Below are 11,543 nucleotides of genomic sequence, written 5' to 3'. Positions count from 1 at the left end.
GCTCAGGCTGCCCAGGCTGCCATCCATGGCCTCGGGCACCTCCAGGGAAGGGGCACTGTCTTTGTTCCAGCTGAGATGGAATAGTTTTCATCCTAGTGCCTGGTATGATGCTGTGTTTTGGGTCTAGGAGAACAATGTTGATAACACATCGATGTTTGTAGTTGCTGCTAAGCAGCGTTGTAAGGAGCCAAGGCCATTACTCTCAGCCAAGGGCCCAAGGAGTTATGGAGGGAACAGAATGAGGACAGCTGAATTAACTGGCCAAAATGATGATCCATACCATATGGAAGGAGAGTTTTGAAAGGGGTGGGAGTTCATCTGTGGTCTTCCACTCGCTGAGGGGCCAGTGTGGCATCAGGGGCTGGGAGCAATCACTTGTGCATCACTTGTATATACAGTCATAACTATTATCCTTTTCTCTATCATAGTAAATAGCTTCACCTCAACCCACGAGTTCTACTTTGTTTTTTTTCCCCATTCTCTCCCCATCCCACCGGGAATGGAGGAGTGAGCGAACAGCTGTGCAGTGCCAAGCCACCCACCAGGCTAAACCACAACAGGAACCCACTCTGTGCCATGGAAGGGCTGAGAGGGACAGGGAGCAAAGCCCAGTGCCAAAAGCAGGCTTTGGGAGACTTTCAATGAACCATGGAGCGTATCCTGCAGTGCTGCCAGTGACGGGCTTTGGTGCCCATTGGTGGTTTGGTGATGTCCCCAGCTGCCAGTGGGAGCAACGTCTCCAACCCTAAAGCAATCACTACCTTAATGCCACAGAAACGCAACCTGAGCAGGATTTTGCTGCAATGATTGAGCCTGAAATGTTGTCACGTTCATCATTAATCTATTTTTTCCCTTTCTGTAACTTAACCTGCGATGAGCAGACACTGTAAGTGCTTGATTTTCCTAGAATAAATTACAGTTTCATAAATGGTATTTTGCTTTGCTGCTCAATTTGCAAGTGAAATGACGCCGCTTGCTTTGTTCACAGGATTTTAGCCAGCACGAACAATGCCATCCTCCAGACTTTTTTTTTTTTTAACCCTCACGTTATTTCTGTATTTGCTATGGCACAACTGCACGAAGCCACATGCAACATACAGACCAACCTCGAGCAGCTGCAGGGACACGTGTGCCCACAGAAACCCACATATGTGGCTCTGGAGCCACAGAACATCCTGAGGGGGAAGGGGCCCCTAAGGGTCACTGAGTCCAACCCCTGGATGTGCAGAGCCCAGCACTCGTAAAGGGAACATAAGACTTCAGGGTGGAAGCAAATTCAGCCTTCACACATGGGTTTAGGGATAGAGACTTACTGAACACGCGGTGATTTTGGGCTTGGGGCTTTGGGTTTGGTTCTATAGGATTCAAAAAAGAAGGAGGAAAAAAAAAAGAGGAAAAATCTCTACAGGTGAGAGGTTGAGTATCACCAGATTTGGTTTACAGCCTCTGTTTTCTCCCAGGTATTTCTAATGTGCACTGTTTGGGGGAACCTCGGAAGTAAAGCCCTCCCTGGGAGGACAGACACAGGCACTGGGAGATTTGGGAATCCTTGCAGTGCAGCACACAGACCAGCTCTGGCCATTGGGAAACAGAACGTCACCTTTCAGCCCACCCCACCACCAAGTGCTTCCAAAAGGTGATAGTAAAATCCCAGGAACAGAAACCAAAGTGCAAAGAGAAAGGAAAATCCCGAGGCTGCCCGCCCCAGCCACGGCCATGGGGACCCAGGAACAGCAAATGGGGCATTTTGCAGAGCCGCCTCCTCCCCCTCCCCGCACCTCCGTCCGACAGCGTTCCCAAAAGACCAAACACCTCTGGTTTCCATGGCAGCCTGATTTTCAATGAGCATCACTCAAGTCCTAACCGGAAAGAAAGTGTTTCATTAATGCGCACAGGACACGGCGGCATCTCCCCGGGGCGACAGCGTCCTTCCGAACCTATTGCACCTTCTGCCCATGCTGTCATTTTTTTATTATTATTATTTTTCAATTTTTTTTGCAAATGGATTTGCACCATCCGTAGAGGCTGTCCTGCACAGCCCCATCCCCACTGCTCTGTGTTGAGAAGCAGCACAACTCTCCGTTAAGACTCAGTGCCCAAGCTCCAAGCACCAGAATCTCAGTGTATTTTCACCCGTGATGCTGCCCACCCTACGTGTGGTTTTTAACCAAAAAAAGTGCATTATTTTCTTAATTCCTAGCAAAAATAAAGGCTGCAGAGCTTCATCCCTGCCCAGCTGCAACTCCCAGAAACACCCCAACTGCTCCTGGGAGGAGCAGACATGCATTAGAAGTCAGTGACGTTGTTAAGTGGATATCCATAAATTATTTTGCTATGTAAACAGTATTAATATCGCACCTTCCACCTTCAAAAGGCATGGATTCATTACATGCACAGCCTTCCAGAAGAGCCCACGCAGACTTTCGATTACATCCAAACGCAGCGGCGTTATTAAACACCGGCCATATATTTATTTTAATAGAGCACAAAGCTGGGCTTTGGCCACCCCACAGCCCCGCACCTCAGCACAGCCCGATCAAACAGAGCTAATGTCTGCAATATATCTTGGGTGAGTAATATACGGCCACATTTCCTGCTCCATTTACTCAGTTTTAACTACACCTGACCTACTCTTATCCTAATAGGAAACGGCTGCTCTTCTCTTTGCCCCGTCCTCCGCACACGTTTTTCTGGTAACGGTCAAACCTAAATCACTTCCCTTTCTCCCACAGTTGGGCACCAGCTGCCCGGTGATGTCCGAGCACAGCAAGTCCTCCTGCAGGACCTCCAGCCTTGCTCCTCTGCCCCACGTCCCATCTCCATCCCATGGCCACGGTGGGATGGGTTGGGTTGGACTTAGAACTCTCTTCCAAGGTGATTCTATGACCCCATGTTGTCCCAAAAGCGAGCAATGCACAGGGGAGTGTTTTTGGCGAGGACAAAGTCCTGGGTAGGAATGGGGAACAATTCTGCTCCTAACGCTGTTTTTCCCCCTGCTGAGCTTAGCTCCTAGCAATGCAGAGGAGGATTTAAAGCTTCCTGAGCAGCGAGCTCGCATGGCCAATTTGACCAGAAAATGTGCTTGATTCACAGCACGGGCTGTGTTTCTTCAGCCAGCACTGAGAAATCACAGCTATATTTCATTATTGTTACTAATTGCTATAAAGGATTATGGGGAGGCGATGGCATGGGCAGAAAGAAATATACACCATTTGCTGCGCACTGACCCTGGAGAAAATTTTCCAAGCTTGCTTAGGGGTGCAGAAATTGGTGCAAATAAATGAGCAAAAGCATTTTTTGAAGGAATTAGTGCACGGCACAAGCAAATTGCAGCAATTGTCTCCCTCCTTTCTAAGTGCTGAATTGCCTCTATAATTCCCCATCATTTAGCTGCATAAATCTCGCACAAATAAACCAGCAATTTGCATATGGGCAGAAAAGAAATTATAGAAACACGAGTAAGGAAGTTATATTTTTCCTGCTCGAGATGGAAATAAATATGCATCGCTAACCGCCTAAGCTGTGTTTGGTCCCAGCCTGGAAATCAAAATTTAGGAAACCCGTTAATTTTCAATAATAAATACATATCAGAGGATGAAAGAAAAACGAATCACGCTGGGAGATGATGCAAGCCATAGCTGCATGGCTGCTGCTGCTTCCTACGATGCCAAGGTTGGGATTGATGTGGGGCTGCAGGCTTAGCAGAGCCCCCGATTAACTCCCTGTGTGACTGATCTCATTCGGGAATAAGAGGGTGTTATTCCCCAAACACCATAATCCTCTTCCAAACGACTTAATCGCATTTGGAATAATGTGCTTTGCTTCCAAAATGTTCGTATAGGGAAAAAAAATGAGGAGGTAGAGGGGGGAAATCAGTGCTGGTCTTGGGAGTTGCACCGGTGGGAAGCTGGAAGAGAAGTTGATCTCACCAAGAGCAGCGTGGCCCCTTGTGTTACCTGCTGGGTTAGGTCCTCGTGGTTTCACAGCACCATTTCCCTCACCCCAAAACCCAAAGTTCCTCCTCCTCAGGAAGGGGAACAAGCAGCCATTAGGGATGAAAGCACAAGTTTTGCCATCATTCATCCATTAACTAATCACTCCTCCTGCACGACACACGCACCAATTCATCATATGTGATCAATACCTTCCTGCATGCCCCGGGATGATGAACGTCCCCACTGATATTCAAAAGACCTTGAGAAAACGGGGGCAGCTCCCCAAGCACGGGTCAAAGAGCTGGGACTGAAGTGCTCTGTAAGATGAGACGTTGTCCCAGGATCTCTCTGTACGGGACAGAGGAACTAATTTGGTTAGAAAGCTTCTTCTCAGCATGATGGAAGATCTGAGGTCATGCGGGTGCTGGAAGTCCAGCTGGTCTCGTATGGTTGTGTGGACCATCAGCCCTAACACCTGGTTCCTTTTTGGGGTGCAGATGTGCCCTGTTCAATCCAGAAAAAGAAAGAAGTAACCCCAATTTCAGGCACTGGAGAAGTGAAAAATGAACCCTTTGAGACAGAGGTTTGTTCTACAGAGCCCCTCGTTTTGCCCTTAAGAAGTGCTGAGAAGCAAGAAAGCTCCTCCAGCAGTGGTCTGGTTAAAAATAATTGCTGTCCAGAATTCTCTGCCTGACAGAAGTAATTAGATAACAGGGCCCTTATAAGCTGTCGTTCCCTACGAGCATATTTTAACAGGCCTTTATAATCTGACTTTTATATATTCAGCATCCCCATCTACTCTCTGCCCCTGCAATGGATTTATTTCTGAAAACCACTGTGTGATTACCCATCCCCAGGCAAGGAGCTGCGCAGGATACTGCCCCATCCCCTGGTACCCAGAGGACGAGCACAGCACCATGGTTAAACCCTTTGGAACCCTCAGTGGTAAAAATCAGACCCATTCTTTGCACCGATTGGAAATGGCTGGTGGCACCAGGAGAGCTTGGGCAGAGAAAGACTGTTGGGACCTCAGCACTGAAAAACAAAATATCTAAGGCAAGGTAGACAATTTTCTTTCCCTTTTTTTTTCTTTTTTAATGAATTTCAGACTTTAGTAGGCTCCTTCCTCCCACTGATATCCCTTGAGAAGCAATTTGACTTTACTGGAGCTGTCAGATTTCTACAAGATGAGATTTTCCCTTTTACACTTTGCTCAATATTTCCTATCAAATCTACGTGTTTTTTTTAAAAAAAAACATTTCCAAACTCCCCTCGTGGCTGATGGATTTGTTTTTCTTTCGCTGTCATAACTCTCTCCAAGATATAAAGACCCTAGATTTTAAGAGAAAGCAGGGATTGCCAAAAATTTACCATTTGTATTTATTGCAGTGGTGTCTGAGAGACACCTGCTAAGCCAACGTCTCTTTGCACCTTGAAGTCTATGCGCCAATGTAAAGCCATGAACCTGCCATGGGAAAGCAGCCAAGGCACTGACAGTTTCACATTCAGTACTCTAAAGTAAATTCTTTGGTTCTTTTAGATGCAACAGGCACCTGACCCCCGCTGGCACACCTAGCAGCAAATTGCATGTTGTGTTCAATCAGTCCCCACCCAAGGGACTCTTCTTGGGAGTAAGGGCAGTCCTCAGTGCAGATAGTGATGCAAAGGCAGAGGATGGATTAAAAAAAAGCCCTTTCCTATCATTAAAGAGCAAAGCACGGGAAAAGCCTGGACTGAAAATCACAGCTCTGAGCCATGCGCCTTGCAGAGGCCTCCGAGGCCTTAGAACCTGGGGACCTCTCATTGATGGAGAAGATGCTGTATCGCCCATTAGACAAGCCTTGCTGCCCAGTGCTGCCTTCCACTGGCCCTGGAGCAAGCCCCCAGTTCATCTGCCATGGTTACCTGCTGGTAGCCAGATCTGAAGAGCTGAGGACCATCAGCCCCACGGAAGAGCGAGGGCTGCGTTCATACCTAAATTGCTTTCAGAAGCAGTTCAGATAGAAACAGCTGCTGCAAAACGGAGCTGCTTCTCATCAGGTAGGTGAAGCTAAGAGTCTCTTTGGGATTTGCCTCTCCCACAAGTTTGTCTGTTTTCTAGGGATGCAGAATAGCGCTTAATAAGATTCAGGGCTGGTTTATCCATCAAGGACAAAAATCCCACAATGAGACAATATCACGGAGAGATTATCCTGTGTTCTCTGAAGGAGAGATCACAAGATTATTCTGAAGTGAGGCTGTTTGTGTTGAGCTAATGGCAGATAATTGGTAACCCCCTCTGCATAGCCAGATGACCCAGCACGCTTTCAAAGGAGAAAAGCAGCAGCATTTCCAAAGGAAAGGAATCCAAGGTCTGATACAGGTTCCATCCAAAAGAAAAACTTCTGGAAAGGATCAGGGCAAGGCCATGAATTTATGAAGTAGTTGTTTGGCTGACTTTAATTTTTAAAGCATTATTATCCTTTTAGCAGGACTGTCGGGTAGATGGAAGCCAGGCCTGTATGATGAAGAGCAGCTGAGCAATGATTTGCAGCAATCCCTGTGGAACAGCGAGCTAAACTGCCTGGGAACAGCTTATACCAACCTGAAACACTGCAAAAGGGGGAACTTCTGCATTTGTGCTCTGAGGAATGAAGAAGCAGGACAAAATGGCATGAGGAACGCTGACAGTGAGTCCTGAGATGTGGGTTTTCCAAAGCCCAAAGACAGAGGGGAGGTGATGGAAACAACTGCTGCAAATCCTTGGAGGAAACTTGTCCTTCACAGCAAGGCATCGCCTCAAGCACCTCGATACAAGGATATAAAACTATCAGAAGGCATCCAAAAGAAGGTTATGAAGATGGGGAAAGGGTCCAGAAGGCAAAAGGTGTGAGAAGCAGCTGTGGTCCCTTGGTTTGTTTGGTCCAAGGAAGAAGAGATGAGGGAAGGCCCCATGGCCATACAGCTCCCCACGGCCCCACAGCTCCTGCCCCTCTGTGGCCATCCAGGCGCTCAGATTGCACCTTCCAAATAATGCAATCAAAACAACTGGGCTAAAAGCATTCCATCTGGCTGAGGCTGACGTGAATTGTTTCTAATAAAACGAAAGCTCCGTGGGACAGCTAATGGGTGCTTATTAGTACAGCCGATGGACTATTCAATCAACCATGGAGGGAAACTAATGGGGATTGATGGCTAAAACACAAGATGAGAATTTACCTCTTTAAATAAATAGCTGATGCTGGTGGTTGGATTAATCTTGGGTGCCTATGTGTCCCATGGATGCAGCACCCACCACATAGAAAAATTCCTTTTTTTTTTTTCCTGAGATTTTCTACTTTTTTTCCTCAAGCGGGTGGAAGAATGGAGTGATTTGGAAAGGAAGGGCACACGCACCTTTTAGGCTTGTAGTCACTCTTCCCTGCAGCAAACCACGTCTGTATTTCAACCCCCTACTCCCCCTCCCATTCCCTACCCTTTGGAACACCTCCAACCAGATTACAGATGGCAATTCCTATGTGACAGATCCCAATGTCACTATTGATGATGGATCAGATGTCCATGCAGGCATACTGCTCCTTTTAACCCAAAATTTATCAAGAGCCTCACCTTGGACATTTAGGGAGGTGGAAAGGTAACTTCCTTGGAATAGGGCATGCATTTCTTTCCTTCTTGCCTCATTATCCCCTGTCCTTTCACAGCAGCACGGCTATGAACGACTCAACCCAACACCAAAGAGGTCCTGCTCCAAATAGCAACGTCATCAAAATGCTTTAAAAACCCATCCTGAACTTTGCAGGGTGGTTTGACAGGATCTGTATGAGCATCAAGACTTTGCAGCACGCTGTTGCTCAATGCTGTACTGAGGTTCCCAAGTCTGAGATGAGCCCAGGCAAGAGAAAGAGATAAGTTCTACCTGACAACGTTTTTGCCCAGCTGCTAAATACAGCACATGATGTTATATACGTGATAGTGCAGCACATCGGCTGTCTCACACAGGCTTGTGGGAAGCAGCGAAGGAAAGGGATGCTCTGAACAGGCAGAGCGGCTGCCTCCAGGTTAAATGCATTGCTGCCATCATCCGGCGAACAGAACCAGCACAGGGGTATGATCCTGCTTGGGGCAAGGAAAGCGTCCTTTAGGGCCACAAATAAGAGCACGGCAGCAGACAGGGTGCTGTGGGAGGCTGCTGCCACCCGCACTGCGAACTTCAGCTTCCTTTGGAGCCTCTCCAGACTGCTCCTCTGGGGACAGAGACCCATTTTTCAGCTATGCAGTCCCCCAGCAGACAGCCTGGGTCTGCTCTAAGGGCTCAGCTCTATCCTCACAGCTCTAGCCTGACGCTGAGAGAGGTGCAGAGTGAGGTTTGGCCGCGGTTCAGCTAACCCGCTATTGCAGACAACGCGGTTTTGGCCAGAGCTACACGAGGCTTCTGGACCTTTCACACTCCTGTTTCCCTTTCTGCAACAAAAACCCACAAAGATAAACCTTGGCAGTTGCCTCTGGTGTGAGGGAAAACAGAACAAGCTCTCAGATCTGACGCAGCCGAGGTGCAGCAAAATCCCGTTTTTGGAACCATCAGACAGAACACAAAGGCCTTCCCCAGCACTGAAAGTCCCTGAGCGTTTCACTTCTTACATTTGATTTCTATTTTTCTCCCATGTTCCTTCTCAGCTCAGATTCGGGTTTTGGGGCAGGGTCACTAGAAAGCAATACATGAAGGAATCCACCCTGGGGTTCACAGAATTGCTCAGGTTGGAAAAGACCTTCAAGGTCATCAGGCCCAGGCACAACCTAACCATACTACCTGTCTGAGTCACGGCCTGAACCACTGATTGAGCACCTGGGCAAGGACCCGGTCAGCCCCGGGAGCACAGGTGAAGGCAATTCAGCTGTAGGACAGGAAGGGGTGGAACCCAGCTTCACCTCTCTTAGACCTCATTTAAGGACTGACTGCCACTGGGGAAGGATCTCTGGTTGGAGATCCCTCTGTTGTGGAGTTTCCTTGTGAGTCTAGATCTTCAGAGACAGGTGAGCACCTTCCCTTTGTAACACCATCCCATTTGTGTTAGTTTTGCTGTTTTACTCCTGTATTGTCTTTCCACTGTGCTAATCTTTTTGACTGTAACACTGCCCTAACTCTAACAGCCCACCAGGCAGCATCCCACCTGAGGACAGGTACGTGAGTCCCATTTGTAAGCCTCAGCTGTGCCTTTAGTCCTCTTTGAGCCCCCACATCTCCTTGCCCTGGCTGTAGGAGCAGCAGCCATGGAGGAGCATTGGTGGCCAACCCATATTGCCAAGCGCAGCCTGGAGGGGCAAATTTCAAGCTTCAGAGGAGCACTGGGCTGCTGTACTGCAATCATCTGTAATCAGATGAGGAACCATGGTCCACAACAAATGCTTCACCCCGCACTGAAACATGGCAATGCAGGACTAAAGAGAGAGTGATGAAGCCGCTGCGTTTTGCCAGCAGAGCGAACCCAACAGCGCTGTCCCAGAAGGGCCACTGCTGCCTGCCATGCTGCCCTGCAGGCCAGCTCCTCACCTGCCTTCCATCAGAGCCCATGACCCAGAGGTGAGTTGCTGTATATCCCACCTCTAGTCTCCCACTGTGTTCGTTTCCCAGCATGGCAGATTAAAGAGTGCTGTAAGGAGCAGATCTAGCAAAGGCACAGTGCCCTGAGATAGATGCAGCTTCCTTTTATGTTCACCTTTAACAAGTGGACTCCTTCCTATTGTTCAGTAATTACTTTAAAATGGAAAATCATCAGATTTCCCCATAACGTGAAAAAGATCAGGCCATCGTAAATCTTAAAATGTGCCACTATCTGCACAGTGCATGTATTGCACTGGGGAAAAGGAAGCCAAGCCATCCCCTGCAGCACTTATAGGCAAAGGACAAAAAGACATTAAACCCTACAAGAGGGAGAAAAAGAGAGATAAATAGTTTACTTCTATTATCTTTACCATATGTTCCCTTCTAACGGCATACACACAAACAGCATGTAATCTTCAAGCTCAGCTTTAGGCTCTTTGAAGTGACCTGAGCGTACCACTGATTTATTTCCAGCTAACCTTTCTCTTTGAACCCTGGGTCAAGGTTAATTCTATAATAAAACATACCTCATACAGCTGGCTTTTCCAGCCTTACCAGCCAGTAACGAACCCCTCAGCCATAAGCATTTGTTTTACTGAGTGTAGTATTGTATTTCTATTTTCCCTTCCCTATATTAATTTCCTTCACAGGCCCTAGTTAAGGAGGGGAAAAAAATCTCTTTTCCGGTCCGTGAGATCAATTTTAAACACGCTGGAATTAAATGAAGACATTTAAGCCCTGTTTCTACGCTGAAATGCATCCACCGACACCAGAAACTATTTTTATTACAGCCTACGTTAAATAATCAGATCTTCAGTTTCATGAGGAGCAGAACAGCAGTGCTATTCAATCCGCTGTGCTGGCAGTGACCCTCTTACAAAGCCATCTTTGCACCAAGCCGCAGCAAAGCACTGAGGGCAGCTTTCCTATCTAGTAAAAACAACACAGGAAAAGGTAAATAAGTTTGAAGGGCACTTATCTGAGAAAAGAAAGAGAAGACAGCTGCTTGCCGGTGCCATGGCCAGCCCTGCAGCAATAGAACAAGGCTACATCTCCCTTAAAAGCAGCACCAAAAGCTTTCCATACTTCATCTCCAGCACAGCGGCTGCTCTGTGAAATGAGGTTTCATCCAATGGCAGAGGAATGGGAGCAGATATCTGGCTTCAACACAGCAAACTTGTTATCTCATCAATAGCTGTCATTGCCCAACTTGGCCCAGCTTGCTGTAATGGAAGCTCTGCTCATTGGGAATCCCAGAGGTAGGGACTGGTCTGGGATCAATGCTCTCAGAATCTCCATTAACCATTATAATGCTGGCAATGTTTTAGTCATCGATGACCCTACGTGCACCAGTTGTGACACTCAGACAAACCTCCATCAATGCACGGAGTTCATGTGGGTTTGCAGCATCTGGAAAGGGCAGAATCCAGACTTCAAACCTTCACCCCAAACCCACACAATCATCACATCCAGCGTGGCAAGAAGGGAAAGCTAGCACTGAGCTCACAGGATGGATTTAGAGACAAATGTGTGCAGGCAGCCAGCAATTTGAGTGGTGTAAAGCCAAGCAGCCTTTCTAATCGCTGTGCTTCCATGCTTGCAGTCACAGCATCTCCAAGCTGGAGGAGATCCTCAGGGTCGCCGAGACCACCCTGTGCTGCCTTAGCACCAGCAGCTCAATGCGAGCTGCTCACACGGCTCTTATTAAAAGATTCACTTCTGATAAAAGCCGTTGAGAGAACCCACAACTCAAGCCAATGTATTTATCACCGTGAAATCGCTGTCAACGTGATGTAACCGTGCTCAGCCTGCGATCCACCAGGCTCTGCCCTCAAAACCGGCGCTGCTCCGATGCTCCCGGGCCGTTTGCGTAGTGAGTAACCCCTGAGCTCCGCAGTCGGGAACCAACTTCCCGTTCCCTTCGCTCTGACGGCCGCCCGCCGGGAGGCCGTTCCCGCTGCAGGTGAGCGCCGGGCCGCGGGGCGGGAGGGGCCGGGAAGAGGCGCGGGGCGGAGCGGCGGCCCCGAGGC

The 11,543-nt window shown here is 48.2% G+C and overlaps 1 protein-coding gene and 1 long non-coding RNA gene across 2 annotated transcripts in view; one reads left to right on the top strand and one right to left on the bottom strand.

The window, feature by feature from the left end:
• LOC100542183 (gonadotropin-releasing hormone II receptor-like) overlaps positions 1-11,543 on the bottom strand; it is a 37,830-nt gene that overhangs the window by 7,861 nt on the left and 18,426 nt on the right. The gene's annotated exons all lie outside the window — the stretch shown is intronic.
• On the top strand, positions 8,886-11,503 carry LOC109369667. Its single transcript, XR_002119072.1, has 4 exons — positions 8,886-8,945; positions 9,063-9,092; positions 9,172-9,492; positions 10,164-11,503. It is a non-coding gene; the product is annotated as an uncharacterized LOC109369667 (long non-coding RNA).

Source organism: Meleagris gallopavo, chromosome 12 (assembly GCF_000146605.3).
Source record: "Meleagris gallopavo isolate NT-WF06-2002-E0010 breed Aviagen turkey brand Nicholas breeding stock chromosome 12, Turkey_5.1, whole genome shotgun sequence".
In the NCBI taxonomy this organism is placed as follows: domain Eukaryota; kingdom Metazoa; phylum Chordata; class Aves; order Galliformes; family Phasianidae; genus Meleagris; species Meleagris gallopavo.
The sequence above is the reverse complement of the archived record's forward strand: the minus strand, read 5'-3'. Positions and strand labels throughout refer to the sequence as shown.